This window comes from Nyctereutes procyonoides, unplaced genomic scaffold (assembly GCF_905146905.1).
Source record: "Nyctereutes procyonoides isolate TBG_1078 unplaced genomic scaffold, NYPRO_anot_genome, whole genome shotgun sequence".
In the NCBI taxonomy this organism is placed as follows: domain Eukaryota; kingdom Metazoa; phylum Chordata; class Mammalia; order Carnivora; family Canidae; genus Nyctereutes; species Nyctereutes procyonoides.
In genome coordinates this window covers 15169150-15189436 of record NW_026575145.1, presented here as the reverse complement: position 1 = coordinate 15189436, position 20287 = coordinate 15169150, and the positions used below count along the sequence as shown (strand labels likewise).

Here is a 20287-nt window from a genome sequence, read left to right as displayed (position 1 = left end):
CTAAAAGAAGTCAGATGCATAAGACCGCATGTTGTATGATTCCGTTTATATCAAATGTCCAGAATAGGTAAATCCTGAGAGAAAGAAGATTAGTGGTTGTCTGAGGCTAAAGATAGAAACAGGATTGACTACAGGGACACAACGGAAACAAGGCCATGGATTATGGGGATTCAGTATTGGCTACTTGGATGCTCTGGATTATAGTACTTTGGGGGGTATGCAAAATGATGATACATTGTGGGAGTATAGAGAACTGTGGACTTGGAAGCCACAGGGTGACCTTTTGGCAAAGAAGGTTAGGAGCAGTTGACCTTATAACAAGAGTGGCAGGCTTGTTTTGGGAAATCCAGAGGTTCAAAGCTAATGAAATCAATTATAGGGATGAGTTTTAGAGAAATGTAAATTAACGTAGTTTCATCTGGATGAAGGTTTTTTGTTTGTTTGTTTTTTCTCTTTGTAGGGAGAGATGAAGTAAGGGCCCTAGACAAAACTGATAGGGAAGCTGAGAGTAACAGCTTTGTCCTGGGTGTGGTGGTAAGGTATGAGGAGGTGTTAAACTAAGTGTGAACCAGGAAAAAGTGAAGCCTGGTTCCTGGGCTAACCCTGCAAAATAATTTCAAACTTGATAATGTCAGAGTGGCAAACAGACAATTTTGTGGATGCAGAAATTTCAGCTCAGGGAGCTTCAATGACTTCTGAAGATCATACAATAAGCAAAACCCGAGATACAAGTTCAGGTCTCCTGATTTCCAGTTTGGTGGGCTTTCTATTGCAGATGAATTTGTGCCCCAGCATTCCTTTGCACTATAGTAAGACCATTTGAGCCTTTTCTTTAAACTGGTAATTGATTGTACTGTGCTGAGGAGGATGTAGTGAAGAGGAGTGCTACAAGATAAATGCCCCAACTTAAAACAGCAACCCTCAGTTCCCTGGGGTGATGGAAGCCAAAGGTAACCTAAGTACCAGCAAATCCACATGGGAAACCATCCAAATGGAACAAATTTTATCATAATCCTTGTGGTCCAAAGGGAATTACCACTGCATGTGGAAAGATCAGCTCAGCATTATCAGCATTAGAGGTACTATCTATTGTCTATACCTGAAAGCTATTGAACAGTCTTAGGGTAGAAACAGCTTAAAAATAGACTGTGCTGTGAGATCAGCAGTATAGGCAATACTATTGGCAGACTTACAAAATTAAAAATAAATATTGTTATTAAATGTAGCAAAATGTATGTTCCTTGATATGTTTTGGTCTGTAAGACCTTTAAAAAAAAGTCATCAAGGCAGACTGCAATCCAGTGATTGCAATAATATGTTTACCTAGGAAAGTTCCTTCCATTACATCAGAGGTTGCTCAGATGGAACCAGTCAATGCCCAAGGTGGCCTGTAAAAGGCCCAAGAGATAATTAAGAGAGAAGGAAAAGCGGATGGAGAATCAAAAGGTAAAGAAGGAAGAAAGTAGAAACAACTAAAGTAGGAGTAAAAGGGAAAAAAAGAGAAGAAAAGAAATATTAAAAGAGAAAGAAATAGGTTAATGTGGTAGGCAGTCCAATCGCTTCAAAAGAGTTTACCTTATTCTGCTTATATATTATATCACTCCATTTTCAAGACCACTGTAATCCAAATTTTTATTGCACAAGAAATAATATGTTTGTTGTAAGATATTAGAAAATACATAAAAGCACAAAGGAGAAAATTAATATTAGCTTTAATCCAGCCTCTAGATTAAATCTCTGTTAACATGTTGGGCAATAATATTATCATCTTGTTTTCAAAACATTTTTGTTTTACAAAACTGGAATCATACTACCTTTACTTCTTTGCAGCCTGATTTTTTTTTGTGGAAATCATTATAGATATTTTTCTACCTCAGAAATCTATACTTTTACAATGGAATATTACTCAGCCATTAGAAACGACAAATACCCACCATTTGCTTCGACGTGGATGGAACTGGAGGGTATTATGCTGAGTGAAGTAAGTCAATCGGAGAAGGACAAACAGTGTATGTTCTCATTCATTTGGGGAATATGAATAATAGTGAAAGGGAATATAAGGTAAGGGAGAAGAAATGTGTGGGAAATATCAGAAAGGGAGACAGAACATAAAGACTCCTAACTCTGGGAAACGAACTAGGGGTGGTGGAAGGGGAGGAGGGCGGGGGGTGGGGGTGAATGGGTGACGGGCACTGAGGGGGACACTTGTTGGGATGAGCACTGGGTGTTATTCTGTATGTTGGTAAATTGAACACCAATAAAAATTAATTTATTAAAAAAAGAAATCTATACTTTTAAAATATTTTAAATATTTGCCTATATTTAAATACAATTTTATAAGAATTTGACCTACAGGACACCTTATGAATTTTTGCTACTTACTTTTATTTTGTTACCATGTCTGTAAAGTCTCAGAACTTCTAATGTAAATACTTTTTAAGGAGAAAATAGAATTTCTATGGGTACTAAAGCTAGAAATAAATGAAGCATATGCTCTAGTCCTGTGCTAGAGTGTGTTGAAGAGAGATTGGAAGCCTATTTAGGGAAAGAAGAGTATTATTATCTCTCACTATGTAATAGATGTGTTTGAAAGAAGTTGTGTGTCCATTAAAAAAACACATTATTATTTGAGAAGCTTTTTGAAGAAAATGCAAAAGCACGGATCGGCAAAGCAAACGTTTAGCATCTATTGCAGCTTATAATGATAGGGAAAAATAACAAAGCTTTAATTGTGTAGTGATTAGACAGCTTCTCATGATTTCAGAAACTCTTATGCTACACCAGTTCTATACAAGGTTCTCTGATGTTTCAGATCTACAGTTACTGGTTGTTAGTAACTCACATTTACCTTCTAGAGAGATGTAATGTGGAGAAATATGGGTCATACTCAGGCAAGGACACCTAACTTGATTTTTACAGGCTAATTTAGAGATTTCTTTAAATGATTTGTATTTTCCAAAGTGATTATCTCAGCTGGCATTAGATATAATCTAAGGCCTTCTGTGAGTAATGAATCCACAGAAATCTATAAAATTTAAGAGTGTTTCATATTATTATCATTAAACATTCATTGGGCTTTCTACTAACCATGTTCTAGTTATTGTATAGGGCCAAACATTCATTTAGGGTTCTTACCTAGGGGGGCTCACAATCCAAATTTGGCCTAAAAAGAGCAGGGATAAGGGGGTATTCACAAAAATTATATTCTTATGGTTAAATATTTAAGCAATACAAGTTCCTGTTTCACATTGTAATGATTTACAAATGACAGTGGTAACAATCTCAAAGACAGAATTAAGTTAGCAATCTCTACAATTGTTTTTTAGCTTTGTGGGGTTAACCTTATTGGGGTTGATTAAATTCAAGCTGTGATCCCTCATGAAAACTCAATGGAGGGTCCAGATGGCCCAATAATACCTTCTTTTGTGAGAGAATATAACTTGAGGATTTTTGCTTAATTAAAGTATTTGTGCTGGTGGGACCTCACTGACTTGCTAGCCCTTTAAAAGGAGTCTGCATTACAAATAATCCTTATAAGATACTAATTATTCAAAAACAGAGTTCTACTTTCATTATTTCAGTTATGTCCTAGGACCAGAATGGCAAGAACATGACATTGTGAACCTAGACTCTGATACCATCTTTGGGATTTCAGTCTGAAAAATACAATTCTGGATAATCAACAGAACAAGGCTCTGTGGAACAAAATGCCAGGAAGGTCAATGCATTACTTTACTACTGTTCCAGTCCCAAGCTCACAATTACCTTAACTCTTGTCAAAATATTTTCTACAGTAACAGCCAAGACATAATTAGCACCTTTTCTTCATGCTGAAAATGCCATTGGTAGCCATAAAACAAATATGGAGAAAGTCTTTCAGCTCGCAACTCAGCAAATGGTTACTGGGGGTTATTGGGTATATCATGATTTGCCTACTAGAGGGAAGAGCAAGCACCCCCTCTTACTCTGCCTCTGGTCCACCTGATAGTCCTAACTGTATGCGACAGGGAGAAAGAGAACTCTAGGCAGCAGGTAGGGGTTAGAAGGGAGGTAGAAATGAGTTGTGAAATTCAATAGGAAATTACACAACAAACAATCATTTAGTGCTTTGGTTATTTAATTGCCTTTGTTATTCTCCAACTTCTTTGTCTGTAATCAGATGACATTCTGAAGTAGTTTGTTCTCCAAAAGCCTGTCTTGTATCAGATATGCAAAAAGCACTGGTCAATTTTACCGTGAATGCAAAGACCCTTTATTTGGCTTTTCATTCGTTCTTCATTGAAGCTATGAAAGCCAGAGTAGTTATGATCACAGATTTCCAGCAGGGGGTGCAGCTGCTTCTATAGGGTAAATTCTTTTGAAGCCAACCCGCATCAAACATCTGAACACTGTAGTGTTACCACTGATGATAGAGCTGGAATTTTGATAACATTTATGGTTGTCATCTCTTTTGATCCTAGAAAGACCATGCATGTTAATACTTTATTAGGATGTGTTAGAGAACTAGAGATTTGTGGAGAATTTTTAGATTAAAAACTTAATCTATTTGGTACCATTAATTTTTAGATTAAAAACTAAAACTATTTGGTACCATTAAAATGCCTGACCAAAATCTTATTCTAATTTTTTCAAAGTAAATGTAGAACAAAGCTCTGGGTAATTTTAATTATCCAGTACAGCAGGACAAATGCTTAAACTTTTATTTCAGATAAGAAGAGTAGATGATCTAAGAGAGCTTGGTAATATTTACTCCATCTCCTCTCTCTCTCTCTCTCTCTCTCTCTCTCTCTCTCTCGCACGCGTGTGGTGTGTGTGTGTAAAGAATATATTATTTTTTCAAAATTTCTTCTTTTGGGTGGGGAGGGTGGGTGTTTAAAGCTATTTCTCTGTAGGCATGGCTCCTGACCAACTTTAAAAGATGCCATCTTTTTCTTTGTTTTTTTCCTTTATTTTTTCCTCTTTGTAGCCTTTTATTTGTAGATATCTGAACAGCTTCAACCACAGAATTTTGGCTCCCCGATTCCTATGTTCAGATTTTTATTTGTACAGAAAAGTGTATGCTTTATTTTTTGAGAAGAGCAAGTAATATAAAAACAAAAATCTGTTAACTTTTTCATACTTGTAAGCAGCTTTAGACAATTAATATTGATAAGGGGCAAAATTCTACAGTTTCAGACTCCCTAAATCAAGACGGATGATGCAGGAGGATCAACAGTAATGTTAGCTACGAAAATTATCCTTTGAAAATCACGGCTTTAATTGTTTGTTACATTTTTCTGGGTCTTCATTACGAGAAAATGAGATTTCAAGTCTTGTTTTCTTCTCCAGAATCATGTCTTGATTCTTTAGTATCATGTCTTGTTTTAAAGGAAGCATCATCGTATAAAGAAGGTGAAAACTACACCTTTGGACATAAAGCTGTACATATCTGCTGCTAGTTGATCCTGGTGAGTGGAAGAGAAGACAGGTCACTGAAGAAAATGGTATCTGAGAATTAATATCCATGGGCTCTCAGAGCAAAATGTCATGGAAAGAGCCACGGATTAAATGCCCACCATCTGGGAGGGTGCCTGGGGGGGCTCAGTTGATTGAGCATCTGCCTTCAGCTCAGGTCATGATTCCGGGGTCCTGGGATCAAGCCCTGCATCGAGCTCCCTGCTCAGCGGGGAGTCTGCTTCTCCCTCTCCCTCTGCTCCTCCTCACCACTTGTGCCCCCCCCCTTCTCGGCCTCAAATAAATGAAATCTTAAAAAAAAAAATACGATGATGCTTCCTTTAAAAGCCTTGATTTATTTGACTTGGGTTTATGTTGATACATGTCCATGGTTATGAAATTTCTGATTATTTAGGAAGTAATTTTTAAAGGTAGGGTGGACACTCTATTAACACTTAACGTTTCAGAGTCAAAGTTGTGATTCTGAATAGGCTTAAAGTATTTTTAAGGACTTTACAAAGGTCGAGAAATGCGTTTAAATGCATGAACTTTCCAACCCGCACAAATGGTATGGATACTTGTGGCATTAGTACCTCAAATTGATGGTTCCACTCCCTTTCCCCAGTTTCTTCCTTTCCCTTTTCCTTCTTTTCCTCTGTATTTACTTTGATTCCAAGTTTTCTTTTGCATCCTTCCCTGCCTAGGGTTTGTAACGGAAAGAAACACACCTTAACTACTTAACTATTTGGTACCATTCAGGTGCAAGAAAGTGGCTGGAGTAAGGAACTGCAGTGATGCCTTTTTAAAATTAGGGACTAACAGACATAGAGAACTTAAACATGTCTCTTCGGCTTTGTCTATTAAGATTACCTTTGAAATATGGGCAGTTAGAGGAGCAGAGGTGTGCAACAAACTTGTACTGGAATATTGTAATAGATCTACTGACAAATATTTTCCCATCTTTACCAAAAGGCAGTTTTGGGTTTTCTAGTTTATTAACAGACCATAAATGTACTTCCTGTTGGCAGCAGCTGCATCATTATAACGCACAAAAAAGCAACCTTGGCTAACTTCAACACCTTATGTAACCTAAGAAATAAAGGGTAACTGGAATTTAAAAGATTTTTCATACGCTAACTTTACTGACGATGAACTGTCTCAATGTAGGAAACAAATCTTTCCCCAAAGAGAAATTCTCCCCCCCCCCCAGATTACTTCTTTCTTTTAGACATAACAAGTTAGAGGAGTAGATTCACGTTTTTTTGCTCATTCTTTTATCTGCTGGCAGCTATCTTAAGACCTCTGTATAAGACAGATTCTGATGACCTTGGGAAAGTCACATTTCTTCAACGGTAAAAGGAAAGGCATTTTTCTGCCGTCTGTCCTCTCTCCACTTGTCAGCACCAGTGCTCGGCAGGCAAATACCCTGAAAGCCCGGTGCACCCCCAAACTCGTAAAATTTCCAGGTCTCAAAAAATCTTGCACACACGTAAGGTAACATGATAAAAGCCTGGCGGCCGACGGTTCCCAAGGTTGGGCTGGTAGGGAGCTGGCGCCTTTGGGGCCATCCTAAGCCCCTGTGTCTTGGGGTTTCGCTTAACTTCCCTAAGAACAGAATAAGCCACGGGCCTGCGTGCGTCCGTGCCGTGTGGACCGAGAAAGGGCTTCTGGCTCCCGTGGAGTTTTTCCTTCTGGGCGAGGGCGGCACCAGGTCCGAGCGGGTGAGGTCTGCAGCTCTGCAGCTGGCGAGCGATCCCCGGGCAGCAAACCGGCCGCACACGTAGGAGCAGACACGCGAGCGCGTCCCCGCGAACCAGCGAGGGCGCGTTCTTCTCCTCCCTTGAATTCTTTGCTGCTCCGAGACCGGGGGGAGGTTGGTCGAGAATCTCCCGGTGCCCGTGCGGGGTCTTGCAACGGCTCACCCGGTATCCGGCTCCTCCGCGGTACTGCGGTTCGCTCTCAGTTTCAGCCAGAAACCGGAACAGAAGGAGAAGGAGAAAGCGGGGAAGGTTCCGAGACGGCCGCGCTCGGGGCTGCGTGGTCTGCGGCTCCTACAGCGCGGAGGAGGGGGCGGAGCGGGAGAATACGGAAAAGGGGAGAGCGGAGGAAAAATGCCCACGCCAATGGGTAACAGGGAAAAGGTGAGAAGGAACGGAGTAGGAGAGGGAACCAATGGGTGGGAGAGGCGGAGGAAGGAGGGGGAGGGGCGGAAGCCAATGGGGGAGCAGCCGGGACGCGAGCGAGGACGCGGCCCCGCGCTGGCTCCCCTCCCTCCGGCCCGAGCGCTCGCGCCTTCCCAGGCTCCCCGGAGAGGAGGGCAGGGGCGGGGCCCCGCCGGGCGCGCGGCGCGGGAGGCGCCGCGAGGTGAGGGCGGCGGGGGCGGGGGCGGGGGCGGGGGCGGGGGCGGGGGCGGGGAGTTGTGGGGAGGGAGGGCGGTGCGGGTGCGGGTGCGGGTGCGCGCGCGCGCGCCCCGTCGAGGCTGCGCCGCCGCTCCGCCCCCGGCCGGGTGTGTGGCTGAGCGCGCGCGCGCGTGCGTTCCGGCGGTGCGCGCCGGGAGAGATGCTGAGGTAAAGTTCGGGAGAGAGGGAGAGAGAGCCGTCAGCGCGAGGGAGCCCGGGTGGCCGCCATTACTGAGCCCGGCGCGGCGGCGGGCGGCGGGCGGCGGGCGCCGGGGAAGGGGGGAGGGACGGGGCCGCCGCCGGTGGCGGGCGGGCGGGAGGGAGGGTGGGTTACCCGGCAGCCGGGGCTGTAGGGCTCAATCAGGGGTTCGGGGCGTGTGTGTTGGGGAGGGCGGGGGGAGGTGGCTGAAGGGACGCGGCGCTAGCGCGCCGGGAAGAGAGGCGAGCGGAGAGTGGAGGAGGAGGCGGCGGCGGCGGGAGCGCTCCCCAGGAATGTCGCTGCCGCCGCCACCGCCACCGCCACCGCCGGGGCCGCTGCCGTTGAGGAGGAGACGGAGGAGACCGACGGTGTTAGGTAGGACCTTGCGATCCCTGCTCCCCTGGGCCTGCCCGCTCGCCCCCTCCCCGACCGGGACCCTCCCGCCACCGGCTGCCCCGCTCGGCCGCCGCCGCCGGTTGTAACCAGTTCGAGGCGCTGGGGCCCCGCAGCCGCGGAGGGGAGCCTGGCGCCGCGCTCCGTCCTCGCAGGCCAGGCGGGGAGCGGCTGCCGCGGGCGGGGGGGGGGGGGGACGGTCGGCGTGAAGGGCAGAGAGGCCGGGGGAGGGGGCGCTTTCTCCACAGGTGACGCGGCCGGGGTCGGCGGAGGCCTGGTGGTGGTCGGGGATCGCGCCGGCCCCGCCAGGCGTCCGTTTCGCCCGCCGCCCTCACTTGCCCTGCTCTCCGGCGGTACGCGGGGAGGGAAGGTGGCGGCGTCTGTTGGCTGGGTTGCTGCTGTTAACGAGTTCCACCTGGAAGGGGGAGCAGAGGGTGGGCGCGTATTCGCGGAAACACAGTCTTGGTTGCGAACTTAAGCGCTTTCCGAGGGGCTCGGCCCTTTCACTCCCCCCCCCCCCCCCGATCGCCCCTACTCCTCCTCGGGTTTCTCCTCGCCCATTTCCCATCTGCTGCGAAAGCTCGGGGTAGGGTTGTGAGAAGTTGCACTGCGCAACCAAAACACGGAGTCTTATCGGTGACTGCGGCTGGGTTGAGGCTTTGATTACGAGTTTCTGCGAGAATAACCTCTAGATTGTCCCCCTGTTTCCACTAAAGAAAAGTATCGGGGTGGGGGTGGGGAACCGCGCGGGAGCGCGCGCGCACTTACCCACACAGAAATACTCCCTCACACCCTCCCTCCCTCTTCAGCGTTATTAGAAATGCAAGGGAGGTGGAGGCTGTGGGTGTAGCCGGCGCCGAAAGGTGCTCGGAAGTGAAGGCAAACTATGAGGACGTTGGATAGAATTCCGAAAAAGTTGCGGGGAGACGCTTACACTTTTGCCACATGATAGAAATCCAGTTTTTGCTCGTGCTTAATAAATGGGAATTTTAAGTGTTTTAGATCTAGACCAAAATAGGCATACAGATTGCGTCTACGCCCGTTTTTAAGTTTAAATTCCTAACGATAACTTGAGTTTTTCTTTGTGATAGGAAACGATACCAATTTTTAAAATAGTCAAGTGTGAGACGGTGGAATACGTCCTTGTATCGGCTGATCTTTGCCTATGCTGTGCTGCCTTCTACAGGTGTTGTGGGGGGGGGGTGGGAGGGGTTTGCTGCCATCACTTTAAACATCCAAACCCATACTCAATTAGAAAGTATTGGGGGGGGGGGGAGTACATTGAATACATTTGCATTCACCTCATGAAGTATTTCTCAGAGTCTCCATTTAAAATGGTTCTTTTAACAAAAATTTGATCCAGGTGCAGCTATTTGGAAAAATATTTGGTTAAGCTACATTAATGAAATGTGTTTTGAGATGTTTTACCTGTCAATTCCAGTTTATTTGACTTCAATATGATAAAACTATATTCTTAATGAGTAGTTTTAGATATACATACCATATAGGTGACCGACTGGATAGTTTTCAGGTTAAGGTTTTATTTCCATTTTAGATTGCTTTCTCACTTTTGGCCTTTTCATTTATTCTCTCAGACTGACCCACGTTACCATATCTGTAGTAAAGCAGAGGGAAAGAGTGTTGAGTGTGTATCACCAAAGACTTCCATAGCCCTTGGAGCACTTTACCAGTAAACATACATGATTGAAAAGCTAGGTATATCTGTGTATTTAACACTCAAGAAATATGCTATTGCGCTATTGATCTGATTGACTTAAAGCGGACTTCAGTCAGAAGGGCACAGATGACTAAAAAACAATTGATTTGGTTGTCATGTCATGCAGGCTACATTTTTTTTTTAACCCACCTCAGCACCAATTATTTTACCATTCTTTCTATATGTTCCTTATAAGAGCATTGAGGAATGGGTGGGTTACACTTGGCTATCAGAGTTGTCACAGAATTCTGATACTTCGTCATTTTTTTTAGCACCTCACCCCATTTAAAAATATTACATTAGCTGTTTTAAAAATGTCTTGCAAAATTAGTATCTTAAATTCTATCACATCTCCAAAATGTTTTGCCTATTTCCCATCTGTTTGAAAAGCAGATTTAATACACTTAGTCTTTTGGAGAAAATAATTATTTTGACCTTGAAAGTTGAGATTTTTTTTAAAGGAATAAAATACTGTCATTTGCATTCCTTTTTTTTGGAATTGAACTTAGGGTACAGCTTAGAAAATAGTTTTGTAACTCAGGTTTTTCTGTTGAAGTAAAAGTTCTGTCTTATGAAGACTACTAAACTTTTTTCAATATTAGCAGGCCTTAAGGTAAGTGTTGCCTTTTAGTATGAAAAGGCATAATAGAAGTTTTCTTGGTGGCTAGAGAGTTAAATTTCAATTCTCGAAACTACAGTTTCTATAGAAATTATTTTAAAAACTATTTTTAGAGCTGTAAGACCCATGATTTTTTTCTTTGCACACCAAGAAGGTAGACAGGTAATATAACTGACTCAAGAAACATATTTCTGTTTCAATAATATCTGTGTTCCTAAAAAAACGTTTGTGAAATATATTTAAAGTATTCCAAGGGAGCTTGGTTTTCTAAAATGAATGAAGAAACCTTGATAAAGTGAATCCATCATTTGATGACTTGAGTAATCAAGCTCCTATTTGTTTAAATGAAGGCTGTACTTAATCATTTTATCAAACCAGGAAAAACCCTATTAGAAATTAAGAGAAATAATTCAGTGCTGAGAATTTTAAGTATGAACTTTAATTGCTTTTAAAACTATTACTTAAACCCCTTATGGATTTTTTCCTAGATGCCTTGAGACTTCTTCTGACAGCCCGGCAGCTTCTATTTTTGTTGTTAAATGTACTCGACTTAAGAATTCTTCTGAAAAAAGAAATCTGCACATAAAGAAAACTTAAAGCCTCTGATTTGTAATTCATTAATTCGTATCACCCTTATTTATCATTTACTGTGCGCCTGGCCTTGGGAATACTAAGATAAATTAGAGATTGTGTAGCTTGATCTTTCGTTGAAGAGGTATAACTATGAAGGGGTAAATATGTACATACAAATACTAAGAAATGTAGAAAAGAGAACTATTTCTATCAGGCACTCTTTGGGAATCATTTACAGAGTAATCATTTGATTTTGGATGTGTTAACTGCAAATAGGAGTTTGAATATAAGACAGATGGTAAACAAGGTTGGTCGTGTTCCCCACCCCCCTCCATATTTTGGAGACTGAGTGTCCACAATACCTTAGGTTTGCAGTACAAAAAGATTGTTAATGTTTGGTCATGTCTTTGTGTTAGACTCCTTAGAACTATTAATTGGGAATAAGAGTTATGTGTAACTTTGTAATTTTAGGGTTAAAATATGACCTGTAGATTAGACCTGGTTAGATTCTTAAGCCTTTTTCATCATGAAGAGTTAATGGTACAGTTGAATTTTCATTTTTCTAGCTTCATACTAGATTTAGCCTATTTTGTTCCTGAACAGTAATTTATTGAGTAGCTAGGGCACTGTGAATAATACAGGGAAATATAAAATACTACTCCCTTGGAAGAGCTTATAGCTTTGATGGGGAGAGATCTTGACAATTTAGGAATGGTTAGATGCCAGCTCAAGATAGAGTAGACCAGCCAAATAGAAGGCAAGACATAACTGATTGAAAAATCAGTGTAAAGGAATTTAGATACAGGAGATAAGATTTAGTAGTTAGGGAAGATTGGGGATAAGTAAGAAAAAAACTTAAGTTAATGACACTGTGGACCAAAAGGACAGGGAAGTGAGGATAGATTGGCAGGTGGGAGGAAAATATAAAGTGAATATTTAAGAGCATCAATTTGTACCTTTTGAGTGAAATTGAAAGATTTAGGGAAAAGTGTTAACGCAAGGTTAATAGCGGGAGTGATGGGGCAATAAACAATTTTTGTGTTACTGTTTAGCTTTGCTGTATTTGGCATTACCAGCAACCTTGAAAAAACTTGAACATTGGTTTTGATACAGTTTTTTCATTTTCTTCCTGTTGATCATGTATTATTTGTGATCCATAATTTTGTTTCTTTTTATACTCACCTTTTCAGAGCCAAATAATAACTCTTTATTTACTTATTTATCTTTATTTTGGTTGATTGTTTAGAGAACTAGTGGAAAATTAACATTTCTGTGATCTGGGGAATTGAACATCCAGATTTGTTATTCTTTATTAACCAAATAACTATTTAGACGTTTCTGAGTATTAAATGGTCTCAAATAATTTTCTTAAGTTTATGATCTGGAAATTTATGTTATCAATCTTGATGTTGCCTCATTTCTCTATTTTTACTTTTCTTTATAAATACTGTCACCTGAAACTCAAGTGACACCACCATCTGTTGCTGAAACTGATTAGTTTTTCATTAAAAAAACATGGACTCATTTGGCTTGATTTCTTATAATTAGCAGCCAGTCACCAAATTCTTTTCCTTGGATTGTTCTTTTCAATTTCTGTGGTAGTTCAGGTGCTTTTTAGCCTCCACTATTTATCTATCTCTTGGGCTTTGTGCCTCAGAAATCTAATTTTGTATTCATTTCTAGCTTATAATGATTTCTTATTGCTTATTACAAGGTCTAACTCCTGCTTGCCCTTTAAGACCTTCCATATTCCTTATATCTTCAGAAATAAGCGAAATAAGAAATAAGTCTACTTTTCAGCATGGTAACTGTGCTCAACCACTCCACCTTAATCACACACCTGGAACGACTCCTTTTTAAAATTCAATTCCAATTTATTTTTCAAAGTTGATTCAGATCCTTTTTCTTCACTGAAATGTATTATTCCAGGGGTCTGCAGGTTATGGCCCTTAGACCCGATAGGCCTTCTGTCCTGTTTCTATATAATGGCTTTTTTACATTTTGAAATGATCAAGGATACAATTGAAAGAGTAATATTTTGTGATATGTTAAAATTAAATGAAGTTCAAATTTCAGTGTTCATAAACACAACCGTGGTCATTCAATTAAGTATTGTTTATGTCTGCTGTTTTTGTGCTGTGACAACATAGTTGAATAGTTCTAACGGACATCTTATGGGATGCAAAGCCTAAAGTATTTATTCTCTGGCTTTTTTTACAGAAAAAGTTTTCCAAACCCTGATCTATTCCAGCTTGCAGTGATCTTTCGTATTTTTGAATTCTGATTGCATTTATCAGTTCCACGGTATAGCACATTGCCTTTGTCTTCTCAGCTGTGGTACTATAAAGTTTCTTTAAAAATTGTGGGGAAAGTGCTTTTGAGCCTTTTTTTTTTCAATCTATGCATTCTTTTTAGTCTATACATCTTCCTGAGATTCTTATTCAACCTCTTAATGTTCCTATTATTAAGAAAATTATTAAGCCTTACCTAACATATTTTTATAATGAAAATAAGGATTTCCTGTGGTATAGCATTATAATCTTCAATGTCAAATCATGCCCTTCCCCTCACTTCTCGTTCTCCAAAGTGAGAAGACTCCGATTCTGAAGGGGAAGTGAATATATTCGTAGTGCTAGCTTAGTGGACTTCCCTATACTATACCTTTGTACCCGCAAAACCTCTGACATAAAGTTGAGCAGATAGTAGCTAAGCACAGTAAATACTTAATGGGTTGTTTACATAAGTTGGTATAAATCAGATGACCTTTGGTCCTTCTGTTTTCACCACAGAGTGAGGAAATGGTCTAGAAAGAGTTTAGAGTAACTTTCACACCAAGGTATTTGACGAGTTTAGTTTAGGTCATTGGTTGTTATGCAGGACTCTTTTTCAAACAATAAATACTTGAAATATCAAAAGATAAAAATGAATGAAAGAATTGTCTTTGTTGAGTAGGACTTGGGGCGTACCCAGAGTACTGCCTACTTGGACCTTCCTAGAAGTACTTCCATTGAGCCTTCAGGTTTACCTAATTTGTCTTGACAAGCAGACTGTTGGTCTTAAGAAAATTGTGGACTTTTTATATTAGAATATACTGCTATGCTAATAGTCTTTGGGCCCATAGCATTGTGTAATTTTTGTTAATTTTGACTACAAATAAGACTTTAAGATTGCCTAGTGGCTTAGGATCTGAGTCTAGTGATTGACCCATTTAGTCGTCAAATATTTGAGCAATCACTGTCAGGAACTGTGCTGGGTGTTGGGAATATGGTGAAACAAACAACAACAAAATCAGAACAAAATCTCCATCCTAATGATTTAATCTGGAATCCTACCAAGATAAGTTTTCAGGTTATTTTGTCACTACATAAGTTGTTGAAATTTTTAGTAGATTCTTTTTTCATTCACTTGATTATAGTTTTCTGTAAAGACCAATTCATAGGAATTACATCTTTAGCATTCCATTCAACCTTGAGATTATGTGCTTATGTAGTAGAAAACTTGGTCAAAGACAGTATTACGGAATGTAATTGAGTTTTCTACAGATATTACATTAATTACTTAGTTATCATATATGTTAAAATGGTCTTCCTCTTCCAATTTTTCACAGTATTGATGCATTTGTTATTGAGAATGAACACGATTAAGAAAAGTAATACTATATCAATTGTACCATGTTCGTCTTTAGTAATTCAGTTGATACTTTTATTCTTAGGCTGGTCTAGATCGCCAGAGATTGTGAAATGTATGTGGCAGTCTTCCGGCTTGGATCTGTCTTCTCTCAAATATTTGTTCATGTAAGGGATATTTTATTTGGCTTAAAGAAAATAGAACGTGTAATTACAAAGATCCTTCAGTGTAATTAGCTCTTGAAAACGTAATTTTTGATAATATTTGTGATTCTAAAAAATGTTTCAAAAGTAAAAACTAGATAGTTATCCTGGCTGAATGTATTATAGATCATAGGCTTCATGCTGATGGCTTAATTTTTTACTTTTTGGGATCCTGAAATACAGGTGCATTTTCTCCATTAATATACTTTTTTTTTTTTTTTGAGATTTATTTTAGAGGGAGTATGAGAGCTGGGGGAGGGGGAGAGAGAATCTTAAGCATACTACCTAACGAAGACCTCAATGTGGGGGCTTAATATCACTACCCTGAGATCATGACCTGAGCTGAAACCAGGAGTTAGACACTCAAACTGAGTCACTTGGGCACTCCTCCATTGATGGCTTTAGAAAACCTCTTAGATTAATATATGCTTATTTAGGAAACATAATGTGCTTACGTCTTTTTTGCCCAGAGAATTAAGCACATTTTAATTTTAATATTATGATTCATGCATTTATTGAGTAACTACTATGTAGGAAGCACTGTTGGAGGCTTTTGGAATACATTGATGAAATAAAAATCTGTGCCTTTGTGGATCTTAATAAACAACTCCTTTGTGGAGTTGGGTGGGGAGAGGGATAGAGTTCATGACAAGTGATAAATAAATTTTACAGTAATTTAGGAGTTAAGAGGCAAGGGGGATTTTAGGGATTACTGGGAAAAGCAAGTGGAAAGGCAGAGACATGATTAGCATATTGAGGAACAGTGTGGAGCAGAATGAGAATGGAAGAATATATGAGAGTAGGTCAGAGAGCAAGATAAGGTTGGAGAAGGCAGATCTTATAGTATCCCATAGAAAAGGATTTACCTTTGACTTTTAGAAGCCACTGGAGGGTTTTGGGCCTAAGAATGGGCAGCTCTGACTTATGTTTTAAAAGACTCTGGTGGTTCTGGTAGTAATAGGGGGAAGAGGAGCAGGAATGGAAGCAGGGAAATTAGTCTGGAAACCTTTGGAATAATCTAGAGTCAGATATGGTGGTGGACGAGGACAGAATTAGAGCAATAAATGTAATGAGAAGTGATAAATTCTGGATATGTTTTGAAGATAGGACCAACAGGAATTTCCTGACAAAATAACTTAAAAGTGTAAATTTAAAAAAGTATACCTTTTAAAAAAAAAAAGAGATTTATTTGAGAGAGAGGGTGTGCATACTAATGCAGAGGGAGAGGAAGAAGCAGACTCCCTGCTGAGCGGAGAGTCTGCAGCAGGCCCCATCCCAGGACCCTGAGATCCTGACTTGAGCCCAAGGCAGACACTCAGCTAACTGAGCCACCTAGGTGCCTCTATATCTTTTACTTATGAATGCAAGTTTTTTGAGAAAGTACAAAACAAATTTTGATACAAGTCCAGAATTACTAAGAAATTATTTTTTTCAGTTTCCTTAGGTTCCTTGTAGAACTTAAGACTTTTTTTTTTGCAGAAAGCTGCTTCATGTTATTAGAACTTCTGTAAAGGGAGCATGTTATGGGGGTCCTTGATGGCTCAGTCAGTTAAGCATCTGCCTCCAGTTCAGGTCATGTCCTGGGTCCTAGGATGGAGCCTCGTGTTGGGCTTCATATTCATTGAGGAGTCTGCTTCTCCCTCTCCTCCTGCCCCTACCCCTGTTCATGCTGTCTCTCTATCTCTCTCCTTCTTTCTCAAATAAATACATTCTTAAAAAACGTATTTGAATGGCGTAGTCTGATATCTTAGAAAACTTAATCATATAGATGGCTTCATTTTTAGGGTAATTTTAGGGATCGCTCAAGAAGAATATTGGGCAAATAGTTGCTGACTCCCTACAACTTTCTCATCAACTGTAGTTCTACTCTAATAAGATATATATGTATATATATAATGTGTATATATAATGTATATATATAATGTACATATATATACACACATGTATACATTGTTGTTACTGTCTGGGGAGGTACTTTAACCATTCCCTTTGAATGGTTATAAGATAAACTTAGAGGTGAATGAGAAAGAAACTGCATTGCAAACTGTTGAAAAGCAGTACTATTGCTTAAATAAAGATTGGTCATTCAGAGATTCCTTTTAACTGGATAGCTTTGAGTAGGTCATTGCTACTTTTGTTTTGGTTTTTTCATGAGTAAAAATAAGAGAAAATGAGAACAGGTTATATGGAAGTAAAGTCATAACAAAAATCAGAAAAATGTTAAATCAACGTAATCAAATATTATCATTAGGGACACTTGGGTGGCTCAGCTATTTAGCACCTGCCTTCAGCCCAGGGTGTGATCCTGGAGTCCTAGGATCCAGTCCCATATCACGCTCCCTGCATGGGGCCTGCTGTGTCTCTGCCTCTCTCTCTCTCTCTCATGAATAAATAAATAACATCTTTTAAAAAATTATCATTAAACATACTTGAAAGGAATTTTCAGATTAAATCTAATAGCCTGCATATAGATAATCGCCATTAGTTTATTACTCAGAGCACACACAAAAAAAGAGGGGATTCTTTTTATCAGCACAGAAGAACTAACTTTTCTTAGTTAATGGACAGTAATTTTGACCTAGACGTTGAGGGCAGTGGATAATTCATGTATGTCCAGGTGGCTTAAATTAAGTTCCCTTATGACCTGTCAGCCAAACTCACGGGAGAAAACTATGAAGTGGTAATACCATACTCACCCAAACAGAGCAAAATGTTTTTGAGGACAGGTGATGACAGTTTTTTTTTTTTCTAGTCTATTGGTTTCTCAAACTTTTTAAAATCTGAGAACATTTTAAAAAATTAGAAAACTTTTTCAGATCTTTTATGTAAACTTATAAATCAGATAAAGACTGTACTGATTTGATGATTGAGCTTGAGGGAGAGAGCAAATATTTGTCCAGTATTATTCTTTACCACCTGTAGGTGAGAGAATTTTCCATCACCATTTGAAACTCACTTTGTAGTGAGCATGATCTCTGGAGCTGACTTCTAAATAATCAGCAAGTAGCCTTCCTGAAAGAAGGACATGGATGTGCCTCAGTGTCTAATTGGTAATTTACTGTGAATTTGGTGTAAAAAGTATAAATGTCACACAAAGCTACCTCATTTTTAATTTAAACTTGAATATTCGTGATTTGGAGTCTGCCACTATAAAATTTATTAGGATGTGTGTTGAAACCTCAGTGTTAAAATTTCTCCGGATGCCTTGGTAGCTTAGTGGTTGAACATCTGCTTTGGCTCAGGGAATGATCCCAGGGTGCTGGGATCAAGTCCAGCATTAGGCTCCCCCAGTTTCTTCCTCTGTCTATGTCTCTGCCTTTCTCTCTGTGTCTCTTATGAATAAATAAAATCTTTAAAAAAATATTTCTTGTTAAAAAATGACAAAAGGTGATAACTCACTTAATTTTAAGCCTCTATGAAATTTTAAAAATACTTTGTGTGATAAGAGTATTTTCATTTCTGCTTACACCTTGTAACTTAAACAGAAAGATGTCTCCATATTCTGAGGTATATGCTGTAGGAGAGCGGAAATGTGTCTTTTAATGAGTTTGGAATAAGCATATATGAGAAATGAATAAAGAAGTGCCTGTTAAGAGATTAGGTTTGTAGTTGAGAATTTTTTATAATATTCAGGTTCATATGACTTTGTACAGTTACCTTTCTGTTAACTTTGTGTCAAACTGGAAGGCAGGGGACAGTCTTACATGTCTTTGAATTGCTCTTCGTTTTCAGAATAGGTGTTTGTTTAATAAAGAGCCATGTGTAGTGCTAGTGTTTATTTATACTGTTTAGCATAAAAATTCCCCAAAGTAATCACTAGGTATGTTTTTCTTTTGATGTACATTTTAAAGGGTATTGTCTGCAGTTTTCTGTTTTTCTAGTAAAAAGGAAGGGTAGACCTTGTTATTTTACTATGTGTTTTCAGTTTTTTTAATTGTTACAGAAGCATTGTGCTGTTTTCACAACTAATTTTGTTCTGCCTTTTTATGACCGTGTATAACTTTGTTACCTCATTCATTTTTTTTTCTTATCAGTACCTACAAATACTCTTTTACACAGTTTAGGTAGAGAAGGCTAAATGTGGTGCTAGGTGCAAATACCCAATTTAACCAGATTAAGATTTTTTTTTTCTTTTCTTTTCTTTTTTTTATTGGAGTTCAACTTGCCAACATATAGCATATCACCCAGTGCTCATCCCGTCAAGTGTCCTCCTCAGGGCCTGTCACCCAGTCACCCCATCCCCCCACCCACCTCCCTTTCCACTACCCCTTGTTGGTTTCCCAGAGTTAGGGGTCTCTCGTGTTCTCAGATAAAGATTTTTAAAGAAGTTTTACTAATGGAAAAGAGGTAATAGGATTAGATGGGGCTGCCCTAATTTCTTTTACTTCTAATTATTCTATATATTTCTGTCAGATAAATATTTTTTAATCACAAGTCTGATCACGTCATTTAAAAAAACGTCTTTGACAGCTTCACTGTTTCCAGGAATCAAATTAATACAGAATACTTAATTAAACTCTTTTTGGTAGGTACTTAACATTAAAAAAAGTGATTTCTTAAATTTGTGTAGATATGCAGCCCCATTTTATAGATGGAGAAACCATGACACAAAAACTGTTGTCCTAAACTCATAAATAAGAGGTTTGAAATCCATTGTATTTATTCATGGTTTTCTACTTCCTATGTCGTTCCTTCAACATAGGATTATTTTATTTTTTGTGAAAATGAATCTAGTAAATGCATTATTTGAATATCATATGGCAGATAATATTTTTAGTTGAGGCTAATATAATAAATTTCAGAAATATAAAAGTAAATCTGAGATTTTAGTTTTTTAATATTACTTTACCAGAAATATTAGTCGTAATTTTAAATTATAATAACTTTCTCCGTCCATTAGTTGTTAATATAGTTAATGTACAGTATATATTGAATAGCTGTTTACTTGCAATTCAGGTCAGGGTAGAAGACATATTTGGGACAAATGATGGTTCTTTTCTTATGGTACCTCTAAGTTTTTTTTTTTTCTATGTTCTTTATTTTGTCTGGATTGAAGATAATTTTCACATATATTGATGTACATGACTGAATATTTTCCCTGTGTTGTGTAACTGATGTGGTAGA

At 39.5% G+C, this 20287-nt stretch overlaps 1 protein-coding gene across 5 annotated transcripts in view; it reads left to right on the top strand.

Moving 5' to 3' along the window:
• Window positions 1-5099: 5099 nt before the first annotated feature.
• The window catches only part of ARHGAP5 (Rho GTPase activating protein 5), a 79536-nt gene continuing 64348 nt past the window's right edge, over window positions 5100-20287 (top strand). For 2 of the 5 annotated variants that reach the window (XM_055309074.1, XM_055309069.1), the window contains exon 1: window positions 8253-8406. The gene's annotated coding sequence lies outside the window, so the exon portion shown is untranslated. Of the gene's footprint in view, window positions 7798-7923; window positions 8001-8252; window positions 8407-15045; window positions 15128-20287 lie in introns of those variants that run through there. The other 3 variants (XM_055309071.1, XM_055309073.1, XM_055309072.1) reach the window with 3 other exon arrangements.